Source organism: Vombatus ursinus, unplaced genomic scaffold, assembly GCF_900497805.2.
Source record: "Vombatus ursinus unplaced genomic scaffold, bare-nosed wombat genome assembly UNPS02010219.1, whole genome shotgun sequence".
Classification (NCBI taxonomy): Eukaryota; Metazoa; Chordata; class Mammalia; order Diprotodontia; family Vombatidae; genus Vombatus; species Vombatus ursinus.
Window position 1 is genome coordinate 3,686,688 of NW_020949997.1, and position 15,207 is coordinate 3,701,894.

Here is a 15,207-nt window from a genome sequence, read left to right on the forward strand (position 1 = left end):
ACAGCTGTTGGTGTTTGCCTGCTTGACCACCTGGGCTTCGGGATCTCCTCCTGGTTGGCAGTTGGAGGCTGTAGGGTTCTGACAGCTTACCTGGTGTCGAGCTGGAATCAACAAGGCTGGAACTTTTTGGCACCTCTAGGTTGCTTTCTTCAGCTCCTTTCAGACGAATGCTGCCAGGTGCTCATCCGCCTAGGGCCCTTTGTAGTGCTGCTTCCCTTATTTTTGCTGAGATGCTGGGAGACCCGTTTGCTGTAGAATGCTGAGGCACTAGAATCTCCTCCTGGTGTGCTAAAGTGGGTCTTTCCACTAGCTGGCTGGGCGACTCCTGTTTCGTACTGCTCCCCTTCCCCCAGGGTAAGAGGGGCCTTTCCCGTTAATTCCTCTAGCTACCTGGGCTACAGCACTGCTGCTCCCCGTCTTTCTTCTGGTTCAGCTGTTCTAGGGTTTTTTCTGGGGTGATATTTTCTAGGTTTTCAGAGGTTGATAGGGGAGGGTGAGAGCGACTACCTTTTTACTCCGCCATCTTGGGTCCTGGAAGCAGAAATCGCAAATTGTATTTTTTAAGGACTTGTTTTCTACAATTTGTGTCCTTCCTTTTTCAAGCTATGGACTGTCTCTTGCATTCTTCTCATTTCCCCAATTTTTTTTCTACCTCTCTTATTTGCCTTTTAAAATCCTTCTTGAACTCTTCTAAAAAAGCTTTTTGGGCTTGAGATCAGTTCATATTCTCTTTTGAGGTTTCAGATGTGGGTATACTGACAATGTGGTCCTCTTCTGAATTTGTACCTTGATCTTCCCTGTTCCCATAATAAGAATCTATGGTCATTGTCCGTTTCTGCTTTCTGCTCATGGTGTTTGCCTATTTCCTAGCTTTTAAAGTTGAGCTTTCCTGCTGCAGCACCAGGGGCACTGACCCAAACTCACTGTGCTGAGAGCCTGGGACCTGGTCACTGGCTTTGTGTGCTGGGGCCTTAAGTGCTGGCAGCTGGAGGCTGTAGGGGTCTGGCAGCTTCTCTGGTGCTAAGCTGAGGTCAGTAGCACTGGAGCTCTTGGGTGGGGAGTCTGGTCCCTGGAGGATGTCCTGCATGGACTACTGTAATAGCCTGCAGGCTGCTCTCCCTGCCAGAAGTCTCTCCCCACTCCAGTCTATCCTTTATTCAGATGTCAAAGCAGTCTTCCTAAAGCACACGTCTGGTCTGTGTGACTATGTGACTAAGTGACCTTGTCACTCCCCAATTCAATAAACCCTGGGGGTTTCCTATTACCTCCAGAGTAAAATATAATCCTGTGTTTAGTGTTCAAAATACTTCATTGCATCACTCCTACCTTTGCAGTCTTATCTTATGCCCCCAAACCCTTCTCTTCCATCCAGTGACACTGGTCTCCTTATTGTTCCTCAAAATACTTCATCTCCTAACTCCAGGCATTTTTACTGTCTCCCATGACTGGAATGCTTTGAATATTTTCAGGACTAAGCTCAGATGTAAACACTATTGGGAAAGTTTCCCTTTTCTTTCACTCTCCAAATTAAAATGTTATTTACTTATTTGTTTACCTGTCATATCTCCACAACAGAACATAAACTCCTCTAATACTTATAGCAGTGCTTTGTACATTGTAGGTGTTTAACAAGGGGGGAGGGTGCTGAATAAAATTAATATCCATCACTGATCTCTCCTCCACAAGGACATTAGGCATTATAGCTACTTAAGAGATCAGTAAAGTAGAATATGAATTACAAATGTTCCCAGAGTGAACTATGGAAATGAAAAGTAGACTAAAATTCATCATACCCATTGCTATACACACTGTTAGTTCAGACCCATTCCATGATACTCCAGAAAGAAGGCTAATACTGAATTTCTTGAAGATAAAGTTTTTTGTTTTCTCTTATCAAAATTTAATAGAATTAACCTCTTTCTCTCCTCTTTCCCTTCCCTTCTCTCTTTCAGCAATATATTAACAAAATACACCTAATTTTCTCATTGGTCAACTGACTGGGTTTAATTGGATGACCTCTAAGGTTCCTTCTACTGCTAATAGTCTATTCTTCTGATTTTATTAAGACATTACAAACCAAGAAGACTTAAAGCAAGGTATTAATCACAGACTCTAGGGGCATTACAAATCAAATACTCTTCTCCTAAAATGTTAGTCACCAAATGCTTCAGAATGAAATCCTTTCCCTTTAAAACAGAATTATCATCTCAATAAGTGACACTGGAACTGAATAAATGCTTTATATGAATAAAGGTAGTAAGGCATAATAAAAAGAATGTTGGATATGCAACATGTAATCAATGATAAAAAGAAAGGACCAATATACACCAAAACATTTATAGTATAGCAGCAGTGCAGAACACAGCCCAGGTGAATATGGAGCCAAGTAGTCAAGTCAACAAACATTTATTAAGTGCTTATTATGTGCCAACCACTGTGCAAAGCTGTGAATAAAAATACGAGCAAAATAAAAAAGTTTCTAGCCTCAAGAAGTTCACATTCAAATGAAGGAGGTCAACACATAACTGGGAGATGAAAAGCCGATGGGGAAATATAGGAGAGATAGTGGAAAAGTACAGGGACTTGGGAACCCAGCCAGAAGAAAAGTGAGTGAGCATGGCTGATCTGGGCACTTCCTCAAAACAGAGGTTCCAGGAGGAACTCACCAATCACAAAAGGGGTGGGTCTAAGGGGCCAAGACATATGTAAGAGTGAGAAGGCTGCTGGGAATGTAAAACTGTGGCTTAACTTCTCACAGGCATGATTGCCAGTGCTTTGATTTAAAGGGTAACACAGCAGTCACAGTGTTACCCTCCAAACAGAAGAGAAAATCAATTAGCCTACTATCATCCAATCACTGTGCAGGTTATTAGAGAATCAAGGACAATGTATATAGTAATCCCTAGGTATAAGGAACTTATATTTTAATGGGAGATAATAAGTACACACAGATAGCACAAATATAAAGTAAATAAATACAAATATACACAAAAAAGTTAAATACAAGGTAGCTTTGAAGGGATGGCACTAGCAGTTGAAGAAGATCAGGAATGGCTTCATGTAGAAAATGGTACCTGAATTACATTTTAAAAGGTAAAGAGGAACTCTATGATGTAGAGATAAGGGGGGAATACATTCTAGACATGCTAGAAACAGAAAAGGCCAATTTGGCTCTATCTAGGGAGCACAAAAACCTAAGTAAAGTTCAATGAATCTGGAAAGATAAGAGAGGGGATAGGTTGTATAGTATTTTAAAAGTTAAATAATGGAGTTTGTACTTTTTCCTAGTAGCAATAGGAAGCCATTGGAGATGAGAACACATGGGCCCAGGGAATACAAAACTCAGTGATTTAGCACCTTCCAAGTATGTTCTCTAGTTGTCTGTTTCACAGGGTAAAGGAACATCAGAAGCAAGGTGGGTAACGCCCAGGATGAAGATGAAGACGAGCAGACCAGGGAAATGCAGAGTCAAGTGGCTAAGGTCCCCAGTGGTATGATAAGAATAATTAGGTTAAACCGTCCCCAAAAGTGCCATTTTTATTACACAATATTTCTACTTAGAATGTATTACTTTTACCTAACAACATTTTTAAAAGTGCAGTTATTACAATGTAACGTGGCTGACTATCTGGAAGGATCTAATTTTATCCAATTATTATTTATCTTGTTTGTTTTTAAGAACATAAAACCTACAAGAGAAAAATTCACATCTTATATATGTACAGTGCTTAACACACATATACTGCAAATAAAGAAATCACTTCCTATCTGCATGATCAGCAGCAGCTATGAGGAAAATACTCAGGTTTACTTATATATTCTCCATGTGCTTCAACACCTACCATTCAGCTGAATAACCATTTTACCAATGAAACAGATTCTAAGAGCTAAATGGCTAACCATATAGGACTTATATAAATATAAATTAAATCAGTGGTAAATTGAGAAAGGGATATATATCTCTTGACTTGGATCTACTAATTTATTCACTGCATAGATGCTCAGAACCTTTCCAAATAGACTTTATCTGAACCAGTCCAGATAAAGATTTTTTAAAAAATTAAGTCTGCCATTTGGAATTTGAATGCCAGATGTTGCTGACTCATATCACTAGCAGTTCTAAATTACTATCTAAAAAGGGGAATAACTCTGTTAAGTCAATGTTAAGGTTATAAATTAGATACAAGACAGGAAATGTTGAAGTCCAAAGCTCTCATATTAATATGTACATATTGCATATGACTATATACATTAAGATGGGCTAAAATGTCTAATAATGAATAATGCTATGTACAAAGTGTTCAGGGTGAAGTTAGAAACCTTTTATATTTGCATTTCCTTACTTCTAGCATTTAAATTTCATTTTTAATGGAAGCTACCATTTTAGTTAATGTCCTTGCTGCTTTAAAAAGTACTGAACTTAAAAGAAAAAAAAAACAAGAGTGAAACTCTACTAAACATGCTGCTTATCTATCTTTTGAGTAAAAGCATCAGCATTAAAACCATAGCTATATAATCACTAGTCTTTTTATGAAGAAGTATCAAGTAAAATAGGTACTGACTCATGTTACCCTGAGCCACTTAAATTCTTTATGGCTTATACCACCTCACAAAACAAACTTAAAAAAAAAATCAGAACTTAAAAAAAAAATCAGAAGCACAGTTGCCCAAAGTGAAGTTTACTAATTCATTTAAAATTTACCTTTAGATCTTTATCACGTATTTTTATCCTATTCTCCCTCTTTGAGGATAGAAACTGTTTTCCTATTATGCAGAATATACAACTATTAAACCAATGAACAAGTAGACTGGAAGTCTAAGAACTGATTTTCCCTAGCTGCCTAGATTAGGAAGTTGAGACAAGTAATGGCCAAAAACCCAAAACAGTAAAATCAAAGCAAAGTCCTTTATGCTAGCACCCCAGTATAACAGTTTAGAGATGCTTAATGATTGCGACAAAAAAACGCATTAAAAACATTTGCAGTTCTTGTGCCATGGCCAGAGACATTTGCTATGAAAGAGGAACGACTCTGTTGCAAATAAAATCAGTACTGTAAACAATCAACAGTGCATCCCTGGGCAGCAGTTTTGAGCTACATAAAATAGGTTCTAGTTAGATATGCAGAAAGGGTACATGAGAATTTTATATAAAGCAGAAAATAAGGTAATGAACAAGCTAAAGAACAGATGGCAGAAGGAAAATATCTGTAACAGGTAAAACAGGAAACTAATTAAACACCACAGCTATAGCAGATATCTCAAGTTGCAAATTTACAGACAGAGCCAGAAATAACCAGTTAACACTGGGGCTACAGTTGATATTTCACTGGATTTTGTAGACTTTAGCTAGTCAGGTAAATATCCATGAGCACCTCTGCTTGGTTTGACTCCAGAGAACATCATGCCCCATCTAGAATAAGCTCATCAACTGAAATCTCATTATCATACTGCGTGACTCAGTTTTTGATGCTCAACACTTTCCAAATACCCTCAGTAGTCTCTTTTCCCTGACTGGAGGGCTGAAGGGTGGACAACTAGCCTTCTCCCAAAGCATTCCTTTAAAAAGGGCTGGGATCCGAACTTCCCATGTTCCATCATCATTATTTCTTGAGGGCAGATCTTTCTTTTTCTTATTCGTATACCCAATGCTTAGTGCCTTGCAGTTGTTGTTGAGTAGTTTTTCAGTCATGTCTGCCTCTTCGGGACCCCATTTAGGGTTTTCTTATCAAAGATACTGCAATGGTGTGCCATTTCCTTCTCTAGTTCATTTTACAGATGAGGAAACTGAGGCAAACAGGGTCCAGTAATTTGTCTAGGAAGAAAGCAGAACCAAAAGAATGGTATACATGCTAATTTCAGTCATTTTTCAGTAGTGTCCGACTCTTTGGGACCTCATTTGTCATTTTCTTGGCAAAGATATTGGAGTAGTTAGCCATTTCTTTCTCCAGCTCACGTTACAGATGAGGAACTGAGGCAAACAGGGTTCAGTAATTTGCCCAGGGTCACATAGCTAGCAAGTGTCTGAGGCCAGATTTGAACTCAGAAAGATGAATCTTCCTGATTCCAGGCCTAACACTCTATCCACTGCACCACTTAGCTGCCCCCATGTTTAATGAATTGAACTGAATTCTATGACCTCTTTATCTTAATCAAACAATCAATCAAGGAACCTTTATTAAATACCTATTCTGTGCCATGCACTGTGCTAACTACTGAGGATACAAAAAGAAGTCCTTGCCCCCAAGAAGCTTATAATCTAATGGAGAAAATATGCAAAAATATACAAGCAAGCTATATACAGGACAAATAGGAAGTAATTAACTGAGAGAAGGCATTGGAATTAAGGGGTTTGGGGAAGGCTTCCTGTAGAAGGTGGGATTTTAGTTAGCTGAACAAGTTGTGGTATATAATTGTAATGGAATACTATCATGCTATAATAAATGATGAGCACGATAGTTTTGGAAAAACCTGAGAAGACTCACATGAACTTATGCAAAGTGGAATGAGCAGAACCAGAAGAATATTGTATACAGGACAGCAATAATGTAATGATGATCATAATGCAAAAGACAGTTACTCTCATCAATACAATAATCCCAAAACAGTTCCAGAGGACTCATGATAAAAAATGCTATCCACCACCAGCAAGAGATCTGATGAACTAAGTGTAGATTGACGTATATTTTTTCATTTTTGTTATATTTCTTGCTTTTTATTTTTTTAACATGTATAATATGGAAATGTTTTGCATGACTTCACGTGTATAACTGATAATATATTGCCTTCTTAATGGATAAGGGAGGAGCTGGAAGGAAAGAGAAAATTTGGAACTCAAAAAAAAGTTTAAATGAATGCTAAAAATAAATTAATTTTTTTAAAAAAAGGAAAATATAAGTGAAAAAATAGGGATGACAGAGGGAATCATCTTTTGGAGGAGATGAGATGGAATGGGATCACTTGAAAAAGAGGGGTTATCCTTGGTAAGGAATAAGGGCACTTCATCATATGAGAAAGGGGTGAAGGAGGAGAAAGTAGCAGAAGGCATATTAGTAAATGAAGAAGAGGAGAGAAGAGTGAATTCATGGTGAAAGACCTCAATTTTTTCTGTAAAATAGGAAGCAAGGTTCTCAGTTGAATGAGTAGAGGAGTGGGAGTCACATTAGATTTGAAAAGGGATGAAAAGGTTTGGAAGAGCCATTATGGATAGTGGGATAGTGAATCGGTCAAGGAGATAAAGTAGGATTGCCAAGCAGTGGTGAGAACCTAGTTGGGTTCTAAAACATCAATTTGTATTAGACTCAGAACAGCTGTATGATTATCTCCACCTTCATTCAGCAGCACATGTGTAGAAGAGAAGGTGACATAAGACAGGAGTGATCCCAGGTTGAGACTTGGCTAGGTGTAATTGATGATACAGAAAGGGGGGTAGGGAATCAAGAAAGGACAGTGTAGAATGGAATTGTTTCAACAAGGAATCAAGATGGGGAGAAAAGGAGAAAGTAGCTAGTGCAGGAGAGATGGCCTGTAAGAGAACTGAGGGATCAAGGGATTGGAGGATTAGAGGGAGATGAAGAGTAGGGTTATAGAAAGGAAGGTAGAGATAAAGTTGAAAAGCCAACAGACCACAGTCAGAAAATGGGATTTCAAAATTCTTGAACATAAAATGTGCTTTTGTGGGAATTATAATGAATAAAAACAACTTATTGAGAATCTCTTTGAATCCTTAGCTTCCTATGAGTTTCTGTTCAGCTGTCACCTTCTCTAATGAGACTCTTCCTGATGTGCCTCACAGTATCTGACTGGAGAGTGAAGCCATGAATTCCAAAACCTCAGTTGAAGGAGGGAGTTCAATTCAGAATATCTCATTTGTCCCGGGCTGCACTACTTTGGGACTTGTCTGACTTTTCCACTATGCCCCTTATTAGGTACTTTCCCCCTTAGTTTCTTTTTATGTGGTCTTCCCCAATCAGATTGTAAGCCCCTTGAGAGCAGGGACTATTTTTTATTTTTGTATTTCTATCCTCAGAGTTTAGCAGTGCCTAGCACACAGTAGTCACTTAATAAATGTTTACTGACTACTGGCTAGGACTATCTGTGCTCTCCACATGGTCCCCTCAAAATACTCTGTTTGTACTTCATGTGAATTCATCTCTGAATTGTCACCTCTGAAAATCAAGGAAGAAAAAGATATAGAACTGTAAATGTCCTGATTTCAAAGAAATGGAAAAGGGATGGATCTGTCAACCTTCAAACTGTAGGTCGATCAAGTTGGCAAAATTCTAGAATGCACTATTAGAAGAACAGCTTGTGAGCACTTCAACAGGAGGCAATGCATAAATACATTGTGACTTATATTTAACTTTTCCCCATATGATGATTTCCAGATCAATCACCGTAAAAGTCTCTTTTATTCATATATATTTCAACTTATCAATATCACTCTTAAAAAGTGGTATCCAGAACACAATATTCTAGTGGCAAAGTACTATCATCATCTTTGTACTGGATTCTATTTTTCTTTTAATACAGTTTAAGGTTACTTTAAACGATAGTCCAATGCCTTTCATCATGAGTATACTTGGAGTTCTTAAACACTACGGTAAAGGAAAATAAATGCTACCCCAGATGGAAAGACTGAGTCCAGATTTAACAGTCTGTCTTTTGCTCAAGGACCAGCCCAGCACAGTTTAGAAAGAGACTTCACTAGCACGTCAAAGGACAACGAATGTTTTAGCCATAGCAATTCTCAAAAACCATCTATTAGGTTTTGATGGAAGGAGTACAGACAATGACAAAATTAAATTCTTAAGGAAAGCCCATGGTTTTGTTTTATTGGGGGGAGGGGTGGTCACATCACACAGGTGACTTGTATTTATCTTGTAATCAAGTAAACCGCCTAGGTCTTTCTCACATTAGCTGCTATTAAGCCAAGTCACCTTGATCTTGTCCTCCAGGAGTTGATTTTTTTACATCTAAGTGAAAAAAACATACTCATCCTATTAAATTTTATCTTGGTACACTTAGCCCATTCTTCTGGTTTGTCAAGATCTTTTAAAATTCTGATTCTGTCATTTATCATATTCATTATCCCTCAGTTCTATGATATCTGTAAATTAGATAAGTAGTCTTTCAATGACAACAATGTCAAAACATGATAGGACCTTTTAGAAGTCTATGGCAAACTACTAGATATATCTCCAAAAGAGTTAAGGATGACTGACAGAGATAGTGGACAGGGAGATCCTGACGAAATGGTTTTAGTTTTCCTATTAAGAAATGGGGGAATGTAGAAGGATGTAAAGGATATAGGATAATGATCAGGACTTGCTGTTAACCTCTGCAATTCAAAATTCAATCTTCTAATTCTAAAAAGTGTGGAACCTCAGTTCCTCAGTTGTCCATTGGATAACTCTAGAAAAAACTAACTCAGGTTTATTTGCATGAGAACACTCAATTAATAGCTTATAATGAATTATCTTTCTAGTAGAGGAGCTGAAAGTGGGAAAAATTAAGATCAGAATTCTTGTTGACTGTACAGAATTATAAATAGAAAGTACCTTTTAAAAGACACCAGCTTGAACAGAGCCTTCCCATTCAAAATTCTAGAGGTACACAGGTTGAGATTTCTCTGCAAGATACCCCTTTTGAACATATCAAAGTAGTTTTTTTTAATTTAAAAAACATATACATCAACATTTACATCAAAATAAGTCACACTGTTACATAAAGAACCTCTTGGCTAGACACCCTGAACTTCAAAAAAAGAACTGATCAATAGTTATTTTTTGCTAATACAAGAACTTCATTATCAGTATCTTTATGCCCAATTTCTCTCCCCTTCAATCATTTCTAGCTTTCTTTTTATTTCCCTATTGTCTTTAGATAATCTATGGCAATGGTTTCCAAAATTCCTCCTTTTAAACTGTCCACAGGAACACCTCTTTTTACTCCATCAACTGCCTCCACTTAAAATAATTTCCTATTTTATTCAAATATAGCTAAGATTTAAAAAAATTTATAATATTAAATACATAATAAAACTAACATAAAGAATTGCTGCATTAGTTGTCATAGGATCATATAATCATAGATTCAGAGATATAAGATACATTCAAGGTAATCTAGTTCAACTCCTTCATTTTAAAGTTGAGGAAATTGGGCCCTAGAAAGTTAGGGCAGAGCAGGATTTAGTTCGAACTAAGGTCCTGTTGACTCGAAATTCAATACTTTCTCCAATGGACCAGGTTGTCTCCCAAAGACAAAGGGGAAAACATTATAGTGCTTGTTTGCCCTCTTAATCTTTAAACCTCTGCACCTAGATAGATAGTATGGTTAGGGAAAGGTGTAGAATCATCACTGCTGCCCCAGATGGAGGTGTACAGTAGGGCCTCTGGCCAGCAACCCCGTGCAGCCTAGGCCCCAATAACCCTTTTCAGCCATGAGGCAATGGAAAAGTCATGGCAAAGTTCACACCAAACGGGCAGTACCTGCCTGCTGCACCCAAAGGAAGCAGTATGGCTCCAATGGATGTAGGGTATAGCTGGTAGAAAGTATCTAATTAGCACACAATGCGATGCTGCCATAAAACCTAAACCTTCTACCTCCAGGGACAAGGCCCTTTCACCAGGGCCTCTTCTTCAGAGAGAGAGGAAGAGGTTAGGTTGGGCAGAAAACAGCTCAGAAAACTCTGAACTAGGAAGGAATGCAGATGATAAAGTCTCAGAGACCATGAGGATAGAAAAAGGAGAAAACTTCTAATACCTGGACATGACAGCAAAAACTTTTACAGAAATTATCCAGTTAGGTTTCAGAATTTACTAATGGATCTTAATTTACTTGCTGAAGTCTTTCTGATGCCCTAGCAAGAAACTAGAAGCAGAAGCATCAAGAGGAAAAACTTGGGAGACTACCTGCTTCCTGCCAGAACCAGTCAGTTAATAAACATTAATTAAACAAATTCTCCCTTACTTAATAGCCAGGTGACTGAGGCTGGTCACTTCACCTCTCTTGGTCCAGTTTCCTTGTCTGTAAAATGAAGTGAATAAAAGTACCACATCTCACAAGGCTATTGGGAGAATCAAATAAGGTGACATTTGTAAAGCACCTTGCAAATCTTAAGGCATTAGATCAGTGCTGGATATTATTTTTACTGTTATTATTATTGTTATCAGTAAAATGAGAGTGTTGCATCTATTAAGTTTTCTTCCAGCACTCAAAATATGATCTTTGGTCTTGTGCTGTAAATACCAATCCTTCTAACAACAGTTTAAAAAAAATCATAACATTATTGGTCCTTAGTTTTCTCATTCATAAAATAAAATTAGTTGAACTCTAAAGTTCCTTCTAGCTGTAATGATCTATTATTTAGTGGAACAGCTCACATCCAACTTTTGTTCCTGATGACTTTGGATAGAAAGCCTAAAAACAGGGCAGCTAGATGGCGCAGTGGATAGAGCACCGGCCCTGAAGTCAGGAGGACCTGAGTTCAATTCTGCCCTCAGACCAGACAGTTGACACTTACTAGCTGTGTGACCCTGGGCAAGTCATTTAACCTCACTGCCTAGTCTACCCCCGCAAAAAATTATTTTTACAGCATTTTAACAGCATCAAGCTTTTTTAAATGCCTCTTGATTTCTAATTATCACCCCTCTGGAAGGACATACTTCTTCTTAGCACAAAGCCTAGCATCTGAGGGTGGTGCTGGAAAGCTATGACTAGTGTCTGCTTTTCATCTTTTTATTTTGTCGATACTTTCAGTGTCAAAATAACGAAACAACAGAACTAGCTAAGACAGCCTGGTTGCTTATTCTGCTCTCTTCCCTGAAAAGAACCAAAATCCAAAATATATCTGACCATCTGAAAAACACAGGATGAACAGACAGCCTTCTGATAGAAAGTCAACATCTGGTGACCAAAACTCAAAATTTATACTTAAACCATAGGGAGGTTAAAGTGATTTTGCAATTATATTTTCCAATGCAGTTTTGAGTAATTCATTGTGGCAAAAAAAGCAGAGGCTGCCTATATTACAAAGATATGGCAGAATACAGTAAGTGGTTGGATATGGAATATAAAAATTAGTCTTATAGACTCTTGATAATGAAGTAGACATAACGTTACTCAATTTTAATAAGGCATCTGATAAAGTTGATCCCAATATTTTTGATGAATATGAAAGTATCTGCATTATATCATAACAGGAAGGTAAATCTGGAACTGACTGAATAGTCAATCAACAAGCAATAAATTAAGTTTTTACTATGAGCCAGGCACTAGGGGTACAAAGACAAAAATCAAAGAATCTCTGTCTTCAAGGTGTTCACAGTATATCAGAGGAAACAAGAGGTATACATTTAAGTAAATACAAAATAAAGACAAAGTGACTAGAAGGCAGTATATTAGGGGGGAAGGGAAGGGAGAGGAGATAGGTATTTAAATGGTGACTACTATATACCAAGCACTGTGCTAAGTGTTTTACAAATATCTTGTGTGATCCTCACAATAATCCTTTGAAGGAGGTGCTGTTATTCTACCCATTTTATAGTTGAGGAAACTGAGGCAAAGAGAGGTTAAGTGAGTTGCCCAGGTTACACTGCTAATAAGTATATGAGACCACATTTAAACTCAGGTCTTTGGACTCCAGGGCTGGTGCTCTACCCCTATGCCATCTCAGGAAATATCTTGTGTAGGGGGCAACCCATGAGGTGAATTTTGAAGAGTCTAGTGGTTCTAAGAAGCAAAAATAAATAGAAAGAACAGTGACTAATGACTCAATGTCAACCTACAAGGAAGTCTCTAGAAAAGACCTCTAAGGCTCTACTCTGTGGTTGTGTTTCTTCAGTATTTTTTTTTTTTTACCAATAATTTCAGTGAAGACAAAGATAGAAAGTTACCTAGAATTTTCAAAAGACATGAAGTTCAGAAGCACAAATGATACACCGGATTTATGGTTAGAGGATCTCAGTTCAAATTCTATGTAACCTTAGGCAAATCCTTTAAGATCTCTGGGACTGTTTCCTCATCTATAAAATATGAAGGTTGGACTAGGTCACTTATACAGCTTCTTCAAGCTCTAAATCCATGATCCAATGATAATTCTAAGGTTCTGTGTCTGGAAAGTTGTCAACAGTATACTGAGGAAGAAATGAATGGGATAATTACTTTGCAAGGCTTTTGGTAGCAATGAAATGTCTGAGGGACAGTTAAAGATATGGAACTACACTGTATGAGAGATCAAGTTTAGAAAAGTAGACTAAAGGTCTGTGAGTTTAAAATACTTACTGTGATAGCAAATGAGCTTCCTAATGGAACAGTTATTATATACTAAGAAGACAAAATCAGGCTGAAGGCTGAACCCTAAGAGATTTCTCCAGTCAGCTGCAGGGAGAAGAAAATGCAATGGAATAGTCAATCAGTCAATAAACATTTAAGTGCTGAGATGACAAAGAAAGACAAAAGACAGTTCCTATTCTCAGGGAGCTCACAATCTAATGGAGAGAATACTTGCAAACCATTGTACAATTTGGTTGTATGAAGGATAAAATGGAGAAAATCAACCAAGGGAAGGCACTGGAAATACCGGCAAGAAACTTAAACAGAACAGGATACATATTGAAAGTCAAAATCTAAAAGGACAGACAATGAACAATACTGTAGAAGGAGATGCAGATGTGAGAGTTTAGGTGAAGTTTAACTAAGGGCATTATTCAATGAACAGGAAATAAAACAGAAAAAACATGGAGATGGATGGAAAGAGGTTACTCAAGGCTTTGCTGGGAACCAAGACACTTATTTATGCAGTAGCTGCTTTCCAGAGTGAAATCTTTCAACTGCTCTAAAATATTTCTTTTCTAAGCCACTGAAAGCAATGAGATCATGTTCTTGATTAAATGCCAGTATTTTTTCTTCAGTGTGGACTGTTAGAGTTAAATACAGCAAAAATGAAAAAAAGAGAAAGGTTGAGGATGGGATTTAGGGGAAATGGAGAGAGAAAAGAAACAGGATGAAGGTAAAAGAAAAAGAATATAATATCTTAATAACCAAATATTGGGAAATATGGAAATGACAGAATAGGGGTAATTTTTTTTTAAGTTGAGGAGTTAGAAATTTAAAAGCTTGGTCATTTGTTCTATTGCAAAAAGGAGTGACAACAGTGATTCGTTATATTTCTTGCAAATGTTTTCTTAGTTCAGCATAAAGTAACTCAACTAACTATTCAGGTATACCATTTAAAAAAAAACCCTCCTCTCTAATGTTTAATAGATTTTGGCATAGTCAGCCCATAAAAGGAAAATAATTCTTGGGTGGGGCCCTCTATAAGGCTAGCAGCTTTAAGTTTGTATTCATCTGTTATTTTCAGGAGCACAATCTGGTACCCTGTACTCAAGGAATAGCTAATACATATATAATAGTCAGCATTTATATGGGACTTCAGGGTTTGCAAAGTACTTTACATATATGTTATCTTGTTTTATCCTCACAACAGTCCTAGGAAGTAGGTGCTATTATTATCGTCATTTTACAGATGAGGAAACTGAGGTCGATTGAGGGCAAGTAATTTTCCCAGAGTCACATAACCAGTAAGTGTCTGAGGCCAAATTTGAACTCAGGTCTTGATTCATTGCTCTATCTTCTGTACTACCTAGCTGCCAAAAAAGTACATGATAACTGATGAAATTTCTACTACTCAAATCATAAAGATTCAATAGGAGAAAAAAGCACCCCACAGACTAAATGCATCATGTCAAAAAAGCAGTTTCCCAAACTGAAGCACAAAGTATAAAGTAATCATTTCAAATGTTACACCATATGGTATAACACAATGCCTTGGCACATAATTAATATTCAACAAGGATTATGAATTTGATCTTACATTTCTATAATATTTTCTTCCTTTCAAAGAGCTTTATACCCATTATCCCATTTGGGTCTTATAACAACCTTATATGTATGCAGGTAAGGTATTCTTAGCCCCTTTTATACATACAAAATTTATTTTCCCAAAGACACAGCACATCAATTTTACAGCCAACAACAGAATCAATCTCTAAAATTCCTAATCCAGAACTTTTTTTTTCCCTTTTACCAAAATCACACCAAACTGCCTCTTGTGGAATGGGTCAAAATTAGAAGCTTCTACATTCCCTGAAATCCAATCTCAGAAACAACAATGCTTATGCTGGAAATTAAGTCAGACCATTTTCAAAA

General features: G+C 37.3%; 1 protein-coding gene across 6 annotated transcripts in view; it reads right to left on the minus strand.

Moving 5' to 3' along the window:
• Positions 1 to 15,207, minus strand: part of HMBOX1 (homeobox containing 1) — a 224,998-nt gene that overhangs the window by 155,769 nt on the left and 54,022 nt on the right. Inside the window, exon 1 of one of the 6 annotated variants that reach the window (XM_027853918.1) lies at positions 13,282 to 13,298. The exons of 4 other annotated variants lie outside the window; for them this stretch is intronic. The gene's annotated coding sequence lies outside the window, so the exon portion shown is untranslated. Of the gene's footprint in view, positions 1 to 9,557; positions 9,575 to 13,281; positions 13,299 to 15,207 lie in introns of those variants that run through there. One more of the 6 variants, XM_027853919.1, reaches the window with a different exon arrangement.